Genomic DNA, 16557 nt, shown 5'->3' with positions numbered 1-16557 from the left:
GGGCTTCCAATAATCACCATGTCATTTTTTAAATGCTTGTGAGAAATTGTTACCAAACATAGTAGTCTAAATGTCCTGGGATTTCACCTCACCTCCTTTCTAAACAATTGCGATACCCTTCGCTGTAACTAAGATTCATCTCTTGTTTGCTCCGTAAAAATCTCATTTTACTGATAAAATGTATGGGATTTGGGAATGCAGTATGGCAATGACACTCATTCCGAGCAAAAATAGTCATGAAATAATATTCCCAACATGTTAAAATTAGTGGATTCTGGGGACTTATTAGCACCAAAACCATGAATATTGCCGATAGTTTAGAGAATTTGAAAGACAAATTAAGACTGAGAACTATAAAATTAGAAGCAAAACTATTTTTTCAAAGAATCTCTATTTTTTTTCAGCCTCTACTCCCACTTCAAACAGAGTAGAATATTTTAGCATTTCCCGTGAATGCTTCTTAAATTAGGATATGGAACGTGTTAAACTCATGCATGTTTTTATTAAAGCAATGAATGCTGCTTTTAAAATAAAATTAGTCTCAAAAAGGATTTGGAAGTTCATTCTTTTCTTTTTAGTTTAAAGGCTAGAAACTAGCTACTTTACATCAATTAAAAAGAAACGATTATACTCTGCCTATTCTGTGCTTTTATGTGTTTTTATTGCATTTGGGGGCTTTTTTTGTTTCTTAGCACAACAAAGAAATGTCCAAAAACATATCTAAGTAAGAACTTCTGCAATTTTTTCATTTAAAAAAGTCTTCAAGTTTTGGTTGCTCTTAAAAATTAACAGCCTTCCAAGATTTAGTCCTTTACTCAGGAAAAAAAATGATCACCTTTTCTCTTGATCCGAAACAAATGTTTTTCTCCTTGTTATTCTAAAATAAGGGGGCAGCGCATAGCACAGGGGCATCAGCTCAGTGCTTTGTGACCGCCTGGAGGGGTGGGATAGGGAGGGTGGGAGGGACGGAGACGCAAGAGGGAAGAGATATGGGAACATATGTATATGTATAACTGATTCACTTTGTTATAAAGCAGAAACTAACACACCATTGTAAAGCAATTATACCCCAATAAAGATGTTAAAAAATAAATAAATAAATAAAATAAGGGGGCAGCAGACTTTGGGGCCTGCAAAAGAAGCCAGAGGACTCAGAGGTGTGGTTTCAGTGGCAATAATTCAGTAGAAGCCCTGCACTAGGCTAAAGGAGAGAGAACCAACAAAGACTAAGTAGGCCAAAAGCATGAGGAGTACAAGAAAGAAAAAAACTCAACCCCTAAAATATAAATGCTGACCTCATTTCAAGGCAGGTTGATAGTAAAAACGCTGTTATAATACCCGGGGAAAACAGTATCTATTTTCAAGTACCATGATGAAAACAGGGGATGTTCTTAAGGGCCAGAGAGAAAAATGGTAAATATTTAAGAACCAGATGACATTTCTGTGTGGACCGATTCCGCTTCATGAAATGTACACATTTAATTGCTTTTAAAGGTTGATGTGATTTGAATCAATATAGGTTTTTGTTCTAAGTGACTTCAGAGAATTGAAAGATGAATGTCAAGGCTTTGGGATGCGGGAGAGGTTACTTAGCAAAGCAGTGAACAATCAGAGCTGGGATGAATCTGAGCAGGAAAGTGGCATAATCATCATTAGATGCTGTCCCTTCTTGAGGAAGGGGCAGGAGAGTATTTGATGAGTTGTTTGCTCGTTTATTCCGCCATCTAATAATCAGGAATGATGAGACAATGGTGAATGTTCTTTGTTAATTCTTCTATCACCTGAAGTAATTCATTAGAATCCTCTCATTAGCTGGGTAGCAGACACACTCAGCTCCACCGCCCCCCTCCCCAGACAATAGAGGAAGGGGAGACTGACTCCAGCAGGGAAAGTACTGGTGCTGCCACCAAAACCCAGGGACTCAGAGACCTTAAGAAACCATCCCCAAGGCTGCTGCAGAAAAATGAGCAGACTCTTATTAAAGGGATAATTAGTTAGTCCTGAAACCTTGCAGTAAGTGGAATACATTAATAATTCATAGGCAGCCATGCCTCCCCCACCTCCCCCTGGGAGACAGGCTTCCTGTGTCTTCAACTTCTTGGGGAAGCCCAGTTATTAGAGAGAACAGGGCAGGAGTCCTGAGCCTGGCCGTGGGAAAACTGCAGAAATCCTATGTGGCCCATTGGGACTGGCTGATCCCATGAGGAATTAGTGCCAAAGGGAGAAGTATGTGGAAAGTAGGCAAGAAACCAAAGAGACACAAAACACCAGAATGAACAAAATCCGAGAGATAAAGAAAGCAGCTGTGGACTCCAGGCGTGTTAGTCCCTTCCCTAAAGTAGGTAGGGACAGTGGAAGCAGATGAACTGAAGGACGTAAGGGCCAGAAAAAGCCACACCAGTACATAATAGCAACATCTATATTTTTATATCAGCCTTTACCATTTTCAAAGTGCATTATCTCATTTGAGCCTAAAAGTATCTCCTTAGGGTATGAAGTAGTCTCTTTTTAAGCCCTATTTGTTCGACAAAATACTTATTGTACACAGGGGCCAGATTTTAGGCGCCCCAGCTATCAGATGGGCATGCCCCGGGGTTCAGACATTCCCTTCTAGTTCCTGGTTGTATAGGCCTGAGCTAGGCAAATAATTAAATAACTGTAGCTGAGGTTATTGGTAATTATGGAATAAATTGATTTAAAATAATGTGCACATACCCATGTTCACAACAGCATTATTCACAATAGCCAACAGGTGGAAGCAACCCAAGTGTCCATTGACAGATAAATGGATGAAAAAAATGTGACATATACATACAATGGACTATGAATCAACTCTGAAAAGGAAGGCCATTCTGACACAGGCTACAACCTGGATGAACCTTGAAGACATGCTCAGCGAAGAAGCCAGACACAAAAGGACAAATACTGTATGATTCCACTTACATGAGGTACACAACGCACACATTGATGGTAAAAGGATGACTGAGCCATTTAACACACATTAACTCTTTTTTTTTAACATCTTTATTGGAGTATAATTGCTTTACAATGGTGTGTTAGTTTCTGCTTTATAACAAAGTGAATCAGCTATACATATACATATATCCCCATATCTCCTCCCTCTTGTGTCTCCCTCCCACCCTCCCTATCCCACCCACACATTAACTCTTGATAAAATTGGTTGGGCTGGATTGTGTCTCTCTGAAAAGATGTGTTAAAGTTCTAACTCCAGGTACCTGTGAATGACCTCCTTTGGAAATAGCGTCTTACAGATGCCATTAAATTAAGATGAGGTCATGCTGGAGTAGCCTGGGGCCTAATTCCTAATTTAATGTGACTGCTGTCCTTATAAGAAGAGGAGAGGGGCATAAAATTGTTATGGACTGAACTGTGTCCCCCACAAATTCATATGTTGAAGTCCTAACCCCCAAAGTAATTGCTTTTGGAGATAGGGTCTTTCAGGAGGTAATAAGGTTAAATGAGGTCATAAGGGTGGGGCCCTAATCCAATAGGGCTGGTGTCCTTAAAAGAGGAGAAAGAGACACCAGAGGGCTCCCCTTCTCTCCAGGTGCATACAGAGAAAAGGCCACATGAGGACATAGCAAGAAGGTGGCCACCTGTAAGTCAGCAAGAGAGCCCTCAGAAGAAACCAACCTTGATAGCACCTGGATCTTGGACTTCCAGCCTCCAGAACTGTGAGAAATAAACTCCTGTTGGTTAAGCCACCCACTCTGTGTTATTTTGTTATTCTACCCAAGCAGACTAATATAGACACACACACAGGCAGAGGTTGGGGTGATGCGTCTGCAAGACAAGGAACACCAAAGATTGCCAGTAAACCACCAGAAGCCAGTGGAGAAGCCTGGAATGAAGTCTCCCTTAGAACCTCCAGAAGGAGCCCACTTCGGACTTCTGGCCTCCAGAACTGTGAGGGAATCTTATTCTGTTGTTTTAAGCCACCTGGTTAGTGGTACTTTGCTATGGCAGCCCTAGGAAACTAATACGGTGTGGACTGTGTTTTAGAAGAGAAATGGTGCAGAAAGAAGGTGGCCTTAGGGGTGAGAAAGACTTGGGGACAAATCCTAGCTCCAGCACTCACCAATGCTGATGCCTGTGGCATAAATCAGCCATTAATGATTGTGGGGTGCAGGGCCAGAGTGTGAAGGGAGGCCCACAGTCCATAGGACTAAGTCCACCAGAGTCAGAGCCAAGCTAACAAAGTGCCAAGTTGAACGTTCTACCCGCCTACCTTGACAAACGTTCCTTCATAAACAGGTTCTAATCAAGAACTCTTGGGAGACTTCCCTGGTGGCGCAGTGGTTAAGAATCCGCCTGCCAACGCAGGGGACACAGATTCGAGCCCTGGTCCGGGAAGATCCCACATGCCGCGGAGCAACTAACCCCGTGAGCCACAACTACTGAGCCTGTGCTCTAGAGCCCGTGAGCCACAACTACTGAGCCCACAACACCTAGAGCCCGTGCTCCACAACAAGAGAAGCCACCGCAATGAGAAGTCTGCGCACCGCAACGAAGAGTAGCCCCTGCTCACCAGGACTAGAGAAAGCCTGTGTGCAGCTGTAAAGACCCAAAGCAGCCAAAAATAAGTAAGTAAATAAATATATTAAAAACAAACAACAACAAAAACCTCTTGGACTCTCCAGAATATTCCAGAAGCTTGGAGGAATTACCTCCTCACTGAAAATACCTCAGCTTCTTAATCACACCTGACCCCTGAACAACTTGGGGGTTGGGGGCACTATTCAACTAATCGCGGATCGTGTAGCACTAAAGTACTTACTATTGAAAAAAATCCATGTATAAGTGGACCCGTGCAGTTCAAACCCGTGTTGTTCAAGGGTCAACTGTATTTCTCTCTGGAGAACCTAAAAATGACTGTGGATAACAGGCAGCAACACGACCCAGAGAGACCAAGCATGGCACTACTTTGCTGCTTTTCCCTCCATACAAATAACTCTGCACAATTTTCCCTGAAGTGAGGCACAGAAAAAAACCTCTTTCATTTTCAATTAACAAGGGATATGAAGCACTTTTTAATGGTTTAACTATACCTCTGGGCCAGATTTTCTCTTTCAAAATAATTAGATTATGGTGATACACTGAAACTAGCTTTCTTCAATAACATTTTCATTTTTTAACAGTTTTAATAAAATTCAAATGTTCATTACTACCTATTTCTATAATCTGGGCTCATTTACCCCTTTTAACTGAAAATGTAAGTAGGTTAGTCAGGAATTAGGGGACCTTTTTAAGACATTTGGTGTTTGGGGAAGAAGTTAGAAAATATTCATATTAGAACCATTTTCTGTTCAGCCTGGTATATATAAGTAAGTAGAGGGCAGGGAAGCAAGCCAGTATTTCCTTTACTTTGAATGAACACATCAGTTTCATCTTCTAGATGTAATATAAAATCTAATGATTTTGAAATGCAAAATAATGAAAGAGTAAACTTCCCCCACAAAGGAAAAATATTAGAAATTGGGAAGACGCCACAGATGCTTGTTTACTACTTTTAGTATGATGAGCCTGATAAGTCTTATGAATGTTACCTAAATAAACATACTATTTGGCTTGTAGGTTTGCACAAGTCATAACCCAGCTGGACACTGCCACTGCTTCAGTTCTGCCCATGAAACAGAATAACTTCACGGTGGACAGCTGTCCTTTCAAAAAAACTAATGTCATTCAGAGTGGATAACTTAATTACCACCATGCGATTTTTCCTTTTGTTTTGCCTTTTAGAATGTATCCTGGCAAGTGACAGCTTTATATACTAGAAAGAAGAAAGCACAATCCAATGATTATCAACTGCCTGTATTTTTAGAGAAGAAGTAATTTCTTGTAAAGGTTGGACGGGGACACATGATGGCACGTTACAATACTGAAGGATGAAAGACAGTCCCAAGTGACTTGTTTTCCAACCCATTTTTATGTAATTTACAGGAACAGTCCTTTTGTGAGACAACATCGAAATGTTTCTAAAGGAGAGACAAGGTAACATAATTGCTGTTTTTTGAAATAAGCTCAGTGAGAGACAGGGAGCCGTCACCAGGAGGAACCTGACTGTACATTGCATAGCATGTCAGTAATTTATCAGAATCCAGAATCTCAAATATGATACTCTGTCTTATATACATATATATACATTTTTTGGAATTTATTATTTTATTTTATTTTTGGCTGCGTTGGGTCTTCGTTGCTGCACGTGGGCTTTCTCTAGTTGTGGCGATTGGGGGGCTACTCTTCGTTGTGGTGCGCGGGCTTCTCATTGCAGTGGCTTCTCTTGTTGCAGAGCACAGGCTCTAGGCGCGTGGGCTTCAGTAGTTGCAGCACGCGGGCTCAGTAGTTGTGGCTCGCGGGCTCTAGAGCACAGGCTCAGTAGCTGTGGCGCACGGGCTTAGTTGCTCCACTGCATGTGGGATCTTCCCGGACCAGGGATCGAACCCGTGTCCCCTGCATTGGCAGGCGGATTCTTAACCACTGCACCACCAGGGAAGCCCTGTCTTATATATTTTAAAGCACAGTGTTGTCATGTGCTAACCAAATTCAGAAGAGAGTAATAATATATAAACCAGAATGTCAATTCACTAATTTCTGATGATACATAGACTTATTTAAATTGCTTTGCTCATGCCTGTGGGAAGGCATAGTCATCCAACTTGGGTTCTCATTCCCAGGCATCATGGTTCTTGGGAAGCCAGATGAGTAACAAGGAGGTTGCTTGGGAAGCACAGAGTTAGAGCAAAGAGCAGTGGATATTTCTGAGGGCAACTCCATTCACATTATGGTGAGACTCAGAGCAGATGTCTCCTGATTAGATTGTTACTATCTTCCAGAGTAAATATTTTGTAGCTTGAAATTCCTCTTCATCTTGTATCATGGTCCACCACCATGATCTCAATGGATTCATATTCATTTGGGATCCAATATACTTACATGAAGTCAAGGCTTTAGAGCTGTTTCCCATAAAGCAATACCATAGATAAAGATATAGATATATAGTTGGTTATATTTGACTCTTCTGAATTCATCCTGGGTGATTGCAGACAACACCAACAAGCCAATAAACAAACACAACCCTGAAATGCTGAAGACCCAGGACTTTCCCTGCTGGACAGTAACTGATCAGTTTATCCCAGGAGAGCAAAGGAGTTCCCTGATTGACCGATTATAAATGTAGAAGGTCAGCCCTTCTGCAAAAAGATGAAAATTGTTGGGGGAGGGGAAGGAATCAGAATTCTGAGAAGAAAAGATCAAAGAAAAGTTTAGAGAAAAGAAGGGGAGAAATGTCATGAAGAACCTAGGGATAAGACAGGAATAAATACACAGACCTACTAGAGAATGGACTTGAGGATATGGGGAGGGGGAAGGGTAAGCTGTGACAAAGCGAGAGGGAGGCATGGACATATATACACTACCAAACGTAAGGTAGATAGCTAGTGGGAAGCAGCCACATAGCACAGGGAGATCAGCTCGGTGCTTTGTGACTGCCTGGAGGGGTGGGATAGGGAAGGTGGGAGGGAGGGAGATGCAAGAGGGAAGAGATATGGGAACATATGTATATGTATAACTGATTCACTTTGTTGTAAAGCAGAAACTAACACACCATTGTAAAGCAATTATACTCCAATAAAGATGTAAAAAAAAAAGAAGGGGAGAGAGGTGCAGATACCCATACTGGAAACTTCAATGGTGGGCACAAAAGCGGTGATAATTACAATACATCACAGATGGGAGAGAGCAGAAATAGAACGACTAAGAGAGAAGGGCCCTGATGTCTGGGGATGAGGTGCTCACCACGTACCTCCCCAATCCCAGACCACACGCACCTCTAGGACACATCACAGAAGAAAACTTATGCTGTTTTATTTGTCTTCTCTTTAGATGTTCTTTTCCTTTTTGAGTATGCTTAATAACTTTTAATAGACTTTTAAAATAGGGTTTATATGCAGTAATTCAGACAGTTCAGAAAGGTATGGAGCAGGCTTCCCTGGTGGCGCAGTGGTTGAGAGTCCGCCTGCCAATGCAGGGGACACGGGTTCGTGCCCCGGTCCGGGAGGATCCCACATGCCGTGGAGCGGCTGGGCCCGTGAGCCATGGCCGCTGAGCCTGCGGGTCCGGATCCTGTGCTCCGCAACGGGAGAGGCCACAAAAGTGAGAGGCCCGTGTACTGCAAAAAAAAAAAAAAAAAAAAAAAAAGTTCAGAGCAGCCAGCATGGCCGTGACCCAGAGTCCACTGTGGCCACCATCACCACAGCTGCCTCTCAGCATCCTTAAAAAGGCCCTGACACTGGGACGTGGATTCAGCTGATCACATCCCATGACCTTGCTTACCAGCTGAAAACAGTAGCAGGGAGATGCCCTATGCCTCACTTCTGTTTCCCAAATCATGTATGAGCATATCCAACCAAGGGCACTATACTTTCAGAATCCTAGTTGCAAAGGAGCCTGGGAATGTAGTATCTGCCTTTCCAGCCTCTACCATTCAGGGCAGCTCGTTAAAATATGGGTGGGATGGAGATGGAGTGAGCCCCAATTCAATTCAGCACACCTCCCCAACCACTGCTGCCAATGACTTGGGAACTTTCTAGAGATAACCCATGTATAAATAAACATGACCATAGATATACACTTTTTTCACACATGATGCTATGCTATTCCCATTGTTATGCACCTCGCTTTCTCTTTTGCACTGAACAGTACATCATATATCAAGAACACAGTTCTGGGGCTTCCCTGGTGGCGCAGTGGTTAAGAATCCGCCTGCCAATGCAGGGGACACGGGATTGAGCCCTGGTCCGGGAAGATCCCACATGCCGCGGAGCAACTAAGCCTGTGAACCACAACTACTGAGCCTGCGCTCTAGAGCCCACGAGCCACAACTACTGAAGCCTGTGCGCCTAGAGCCTGTGCTCTGCAACGAGAAGCCACTGCAGTGAGAAGCCCGCACACCACAACGAAGAGTAGCCCCTGCTCTCCACAACTAGAGAAAGCCCGCAAGCAGCAACGAAGACAGAATGCAGCCAAAAATAAATAAATAAATAAATAAATAAATAAATAAATAAATAAATATATATATATATGTAAAAGAATACAGTTCTGGGACTTCCCTGGTGGCGCAGTGGTGGGGAGTCCACCTGCCAATGCAGGGGACACAGTTTTCAGCCCTGGTCCGGGAGGATCCCACATGCCACGGAGCAACTAAGCCCGTGCGCCACAACTACTGAGCCCACAAGCCACAACTACTGAAGCCCGTGCGCCTAGAGCCCATGCTCTGCAACAAGAGAAGCCACTGCAATGAGAAGCCCGTGCACCGCAACGAAGAATAGCCCCTGCTCGCTGCAACTAGAGAAAGCCTGCGCGCAGCAATGAAGACCCAACACAGCCAAAAATAAATAAATCTATTAAAAAATTACTAAAAAAAGAAAAAAAGAAACGAATACAGTTCTACATCATTCTATTTAACATGAAAGTACACCTCTGAACACCACCATTTTTTGCCACCTCCTTTAAGGGGTTAGGTGACACTCCCTGGGATTTCACTATTTACTTGACTGCTCTTTGATAGAGTAATGGATTTTTAATAGGATAGTTTGAGTAGAACAGCCTTGACGGAACTCGCCTTCACACTCATGAAGGAAAGTTCTTGCGTGTTCCAAGAAACAAATCATCTTTTTATGCTGTGGGCTCTCCTTCTCACCTCCTACACCTGACAGGTAATGTCCATTCTAGACCAAATGGTGATTTGCTCTACTGCACACTCTGTCTGCTATAAATCACTTCGGTCGTGGCTCAAATCAATTTTCCCCTGTGGGAGAAGGGTCAGTGCCATGCGCATATCTCCTTGGCTGGAACGATGTTTGAGAACGCTGGCCTGACTTCCACCTGTCAGCACCTGCAGCTCTTTATTGAGTGGCTCTTTCTGGCTCGGGCAACTTGCCCTGCCTGCATGGGGCAGGGTGGAAGGGCCAGCGGGTGCATGGTCGAGGGAGCAGCCCTCACGGGTGGAGCCAGAGCACAAGGCTCCAGCTCTCTACCGCCTTGAGGTGTATCTATAGCGCCCCCAGCAGACATGGGTCCCGGTTGCCTATGGTGATAATTTGTTTAAAAAAATATCACCCTTTATTGGCTTCCTTCTCTTTCCCGCCTCATTTTCATACTCCTTGCCTGACCCATGTTTCCTGGAACCACCTCCAATAAACAACTTGCACTTGAATTCTTGCCTGAGGGTCTGTTTCCAGGGAAACCCCATGTAAGATGTGCATGTTAATCAAAATCGGGCCCCATACCTGGAGGGCTAGTGGCACCCCCTGCATGCTGAGACACACTCAAGGAGGAAGCCAGCCTGCAACTTTCTGACGGTGACACTAGGACTGTGATGGTTATTCCCACTGAGGCAGCTGTAATGGGCTAAACTGTGTCCCCCTGCAAATTTATATGTTGAAGCCCTCACCCCTGGTACCGCAGAATGTAAGTGTACTTGGAAATAAGATCTTTAAAGGGGTAATTAAGTTAAAATGAGGTCCTTAGGGTGGGTGGGCTCTAATCTGATATGACATGACTGGTATCTTTATAAGAAGAAGAAATTTGGACACAGACATGCACAGGCACAGAGGAAAGACCATGTGAGGACACAGCGAGAAGGTGGCCATCTGCAAGCCAAAGAGAGAGGCTTCAGAATAGACCAAACCTGCTGGCCACTTTGATCTTGAACTTCTAGCCTCCAGAACTGTGAAAAGATAAATTTCTATTGTTTGATCATAACTGGAAAAGATACATGCACCCCAATGTTCACCGCAGCACTATTTACTATAGCCAATACATGGAAACAATGTAAATGTCCATCAACAGATGAGTGGATAAAGAAGATGAGGTACATATATACAATGGAATATTACTTGGCCATGAAAAAGAATGGAATAATGTCATTTGCAGCAACATGCATGGACCTAGGGATTATTATACTAAGTGAAGTTAAGTCCGACAAAGACAAATATCATATGATATCACTTATATGTGGAATCTAAAAAAATAATACAAATGAACCTATTTACAAAACAGAAACAGACTCACAGACTTTGAAAACAAACTTATGGTTTCCAAAGGGAAAAGAGGGGTGAGGAGGGATAAATTAGGAGTTTGGGATTAAGATATACACACTACTATGTATAAAATAGATAACCAACAAGGACCTACTATTTATATAACACAGGGAACTCTTCTCAATGTTCTGTAATAACGAAGTGGGAAAAGAATTTGAAAAAGAATAGATATATGTATTGTATATGTATAACTGAATCACTTTGCTGTACACCTGAAACTAACACATTGTAAATCAACTATACTCCAAGAAAAAAAAATAAAAACATTAAATATAGAAAATGAAGAAAAAGAAAGAAAATAGAAAAAATATTTCTGTTGTTTGAGCCAAGCAAACTAATCCAGGAACCTACAATTTCTAGGGGCAATCCCTTCCATTTTGGGCTCCTCTGGTTGTTAAAAGCTTCTTTTCTATGTGAAGTGAAATCCTCTTCCCCATAACTACTTTTATTTCTACTTGTTAGAGCAACCCAGATGAAATCGGCTCCCACTTTTATGTGGCAATGCTCAATGATCCCCAGAACCAAAGAACTTGAAAGCTACAGAGTGTCTGAAGAGATCACATCAGGACACTTGCCAGAGATGTACACCCCATTGCTGGTACACAAAGGCAGCAGGGTGAGACCCTGGGTTTTTACATCAACTATCAAAGTTAAAAAGGAGGCGGCCAACATTTAAACATCCTTCTTGGAAAGAAATAGAATTTCAGTTTCTGCCCTGCTGTAACCTAGTTCTTTGATAGAGCAATTAGAGGGATACAGTATTAAGAACTATGGATCTAGTCCTTCATTTTGGCTTTTTCAGGAAGCAGAAGCTGAGATGGAGTTAGGAGTGCAAGCAATCTCTTGGGGGATGGGGTGGGAGGAAACCCTGTAGGAGATAAAGGGGGAGAAATGAGATTAGGCAGGGAAAGCCTTAAAAGCATGATGCTAATCTGACACCTGAGGGAAGGAGGGGAGGAAGGAAGCGGGATTGGGTGAGGAGAGCCTGGACTGTGCTGCAGGCCTCAGCGTCTTGCTCAACTCAGCTAGGAGTTCCATGACCACCCAGGAGAGGAGTCCTGCACTGGGCAGAAATGGCCAGGCCTTTATAACTCCCTCAGAGCCAAGGCGTGGGCAGCGGGGGGCTGCCTGGACACAGTGTGGCTTCATCCGAAAGCTAAGTAGAGCCTGAAGGTGATGCAGCTGGACGCCCCCAGTTACCTACATTCCCTGCTGCTGAAGGGCAACTTCCTCTTGAAGGGCGATCCCAGCTCTATACGCCCATGGCTGCCACTGACGGCCACATTCTGACTCTCCCGGCTCCTCTCAGACTAGGGTTCTTGGGGCTTAACTTACAATTCAGCTGTGATGAAAAGTAGAGCAAGTCATTATCTCCTTCATCTGTCTCTACTCGAGGAGTGAGCCAGCTGGAGGCTGCACTGGGTTTCTAGCAGCCTCATCACCTTATTGGCTTGTAACTAGCTCACAATCAACCCTACTCCAGTGATCTAAGTTTCGCTCCTCCCTCTTTTGGGTGGTTGATTTCAGTACCCAAACATAGGCATTTTGTATTTGGGCGGAGACTCCCAAGTCATCTCTGAAGAGCCACTGATGCACATGTCAAGATTTTTACTCAATTAGAGGCCCTTTATTTTTTATTTCTAAAGAAAAGAACCACAGAATTTTACAGGTAGTAGACTCTTTAGCTTTGTTGCTAAACGTAAGAGAGTTTACACAGACCTTTAGTTAAATAAAAGATAGATTAGTGAAGACCTAGTAAATTATTACAAATGTGGTAGGTAAAAATCAAACCCCGCTCCAATCATAGTTATAAACTTGAGGAGAATAGTTTTCTCCATCGAAAATTCTAACAAAACAGGTTTCATATAACAAATATTTAGATTCTAAATTACAAGCGAATATTCCTTAGACCTACTAAAAATAACCTCTTAATTTATATGAAAGTCCTTCATTACTCTTAACAAGAAATTTAGAAAACAATGTTAAGATAACAAGATTCAGAATAAATATAGATTTAGCTTAAGCTTTATGGGAACAGGTTTGTAAATATTTGGTAACTTTTCTTGTCTATAAAGAGACTAACGGCAGCTGTATCTGCTGCTCCCACACTTTTAATAGAAAAAATTAAACTGCCAACTAGGACCTGTAGTTTCTGGCTTCAGTTACAATCTCTTGCCACATTTGAATGAATGAATATGGGGTTTACAATTTTTTGTTTCCATATGACCAATAGTACTAGTTGGACATCTATTCAATTTCATCCCCACTGAAATCTGTTGTATTGACCTAAGCAGGCTGTATCTTCACAGGAACATGGTAATAGTCTCTGCATAGTCTCGAGTGATGTGAATGATGCCTGGGGAGCAGTAACCACGAAATGGAGCTTCCCCTCTTGTCTGCTCTTTGTATTACCCTCATTCATAGCAGATTTGGCAAAAGCATACCTGATTTTTTATTTTTGTTGTAATCTCACTTACCTAATTCAGTTTCATACCGGTAGTTATCCTTCCATATCATTTACTTATTGTTGTTTAAAGCTTCTCCTATTTGGTATCAATAGCTGTTTTTGAAGTGAGTTCTCTCTGCTGCTTTTTGTTTGTTTTGCGGTTCGCGGGCCTCTCCCTGTTGTGGCCTCTCACTGCTATGACCTCTCCCGTCGCGGAGCACAGGCTCCGGACGCGCAGGCTCAGCGGCCATGTCTCACGGGCCCAGCCGCTCCGCGGCATGTGGGATCCCCCCGGACCGGGGCACGAACCCGTGTCCCCTGCATCGGCAGGCGGACTCTCAACCACTGCGCCACCAGGGAAGCCCTCTCTGCTGTTTTATACCTTTCCATTTTTTCTTATATTTCTAGAGTCCTCTGGTCAGTCAATATTAAATCATTGCCCCAAATTCTCTTGGCAAGAATCAAGTTATAGACAATGCTACAATGTTAAATAAATACTTAAAAACTAGAGAGTATGAAATCTGGAGTCAGAAGAGCTGGGCTTGAGTTTCCTCTGTTTTTCATCTGACCTGGGACAAGTAATTTATACTCTCCAAACTTCAACTTTCATAATTGTAAAATTGCTGTAATAATACCTTGTAAAGAACACAAAATAACAGTTAATATCTGCCAAATAACTATTAAGTACGAGACTCTGATCTTAGGGCTTAAAAGCATTTACTCATTTGAACTTTACAATCCTATGATAGTACTATTATTAACTGTTTAGATGAAGAAAATGAGGCACAGAGAGAATTAAAAAAGGAAAATGAGTCCATGGTCACATAGACAGGGAGTTGTAGAACTAAGATTTGAAGTGTTGGGAGGAGAAATTTTTCCTCTACCCTCTTATGTTCATGTGCTAGGGGCCTGTGAATTAAACTAACAAAAGACAGATTAACAAGAGAAAAAGCAATTTCAATAATATTTACATGCACATGAGTTCACAATAAAGAAGCAAAGTTCAAAGAAGTAGTTAGACTCAGGGGCTAATATATTATTTTAAGAAAGGAAAGGGGGTTTTGGCTTTGAGGGATGATAAATCAAGGGGACTAGGAAATATATGGGAGAACTAATGGAAAATAAGGGTTATTTTTTAGTAAGGTCTGTTTATGCAAACATGTCTTGGTATCAACTTCCTCTCCCCGGTGATAGGAGTTGCTCTTCTTTTCTGGTATGTGGGCAACATCTTCACAAAGGGAAATTTATGCCCTGCTTTTAGCCAGGTAAGGGAGGACAGGGAACTCTTCCTGAATCTCAGTTGCCTTCAGCTCAAAATAATCCTTATGCCAAGAGGCATGTTTTGGGGTGGCATGTTCTGATCTTCAGAAGCTGAGCAGCCTGACTCCAGAAGCTGTATTCTTGACCGCTATGCTATACTGCCTCTGTTACAGTATCTGTTAATGCCTTGAACTCTGAAGTGCTAAAGCCATGTGTTCTCTACCACATATTGTTCTATGTATTGTAATTCATACAGTCCATATAAATGCAGCAGGATGGATCTATAAACGTGTTGTAGGGCATTTTGTTATTCATTGGCTAACCAGCTATTCCACTAAAACATGATTAGATGAGTCAAAACTACATGAATGGGACTTCCCTGGTGGTTCAGTGGTTAAGACTCCGTGCTCCCAAGGCAGGGGGCCCGGGTTCAATCCCTGGTCAGGGAACTAAAATCCCGCAACTAAGCCTGTGCGCCGCAACTACTGAGCTCGAGTGTTCTAGAGTACATGTGCCACAACTAGAGAAGCCCACACGCCACAATGAAGACCCAGCACAGCCTAAATAAATAAATAAATACCTATATTAGTAAACAGAGTGGGGTTAAACTAAACCAGTGATTCCCAAACCTGGCTGAACACCGAAAAATCAACCGTGATGGATTGCTGATTCTTGGGTCTCACTCCATAGCTACTGAATTTCTAGGGAGGACTCAGCAATCTGGATTAACAATCACAACAACAAAAGACCCCCCAGATGGTTCCGGTGACCAGTTAGATTTGGGAATGACTACACTGGTAGACGTCTTGAGGTCCTTTATCACAATCTGATTCCATGAATCCCCAAGAAACTTTCTGGTTCCGTGGTCAATTTGAAACATTTTTCGACGGTCTAAACTGTCACGATTCAGCAGTTCACTTTGGAAATAACTTAGAACTTTCTCTAGGGAGGATATAAGCCACATAATGAATTTCTCCTACAAAATACAGGAGTCAGGACCGACTCATCTGTGATTGATCAAAACCACAGTCCTGAGAATTGCAAGGTTGGTTGGTCACATTTGGGGATTTCTACCGTGTCCCATCACAGACAAAAAAGCAACTTGTGCACTTACTATGTGTAAGTGGTAAGCCACGTACAAGTAAATACTAAAAATCTTTCTTTCCAGTGATAAACTGGGTTTAATAACTGGTTTATAGAACTAAATGCAATTGCCATTAGAGGGGGATTATCTTATCCACCATAAATATGTACAAAAGCTAGTCCAATGCTATAGCTTCAAAAAGGTGTCATTAAATGCCGCTAAAAGCCATTTTCACAAGGATTTAAGGTCAATGTCAGGCCGACTAGGAGAGTGAGGGACAAAAAAAAATTCCACATAGTAGAGTCACAGATATGATACTTTACTCTTCCTGTTTTGTCATTCTTCATACCACGATTTGTAAACATGGACTAACATTTTTGTAATTTGAAAAAAAAGAATATATAATAACACAAAAGGTGCTCAATAATAAATATTTGCTTTCACCTAAGACACCTACCCCTTAAAACCCTCCCTCCCCAGAGACAAACACTGACACTTATCCCATTCCAGAAACGTTCTGTGTGTGTGTGCACGCACACACACATGCACACTCCTCACTGGTGAAGTGCACTTCTCTGGCATCAGGCTGCCTGGGTTTGAACCCCAGCTCAACCACTAACTGTGCACCATTGACCAAGTTCAGGTTT

Source organism: Globicephala melas, chromosome 18 (genome assembly GCF_963455315.2).
Source record: "Globicephala melas chromosome 18, mGloMel1.2, whole genome shotgun sequence".
In the NCBI taxonomy this organism is placed as follows: Eukaryota; Metazoa; Chordata; class Mammalia; order Artiodactyla; family Delphinidae; genus Globicephala; species Globicephala melas.
The sequence above is the reverse complement of the archived record's forward strand: the minus strand, read 5'-3'. Positions refer to the sequence as shown.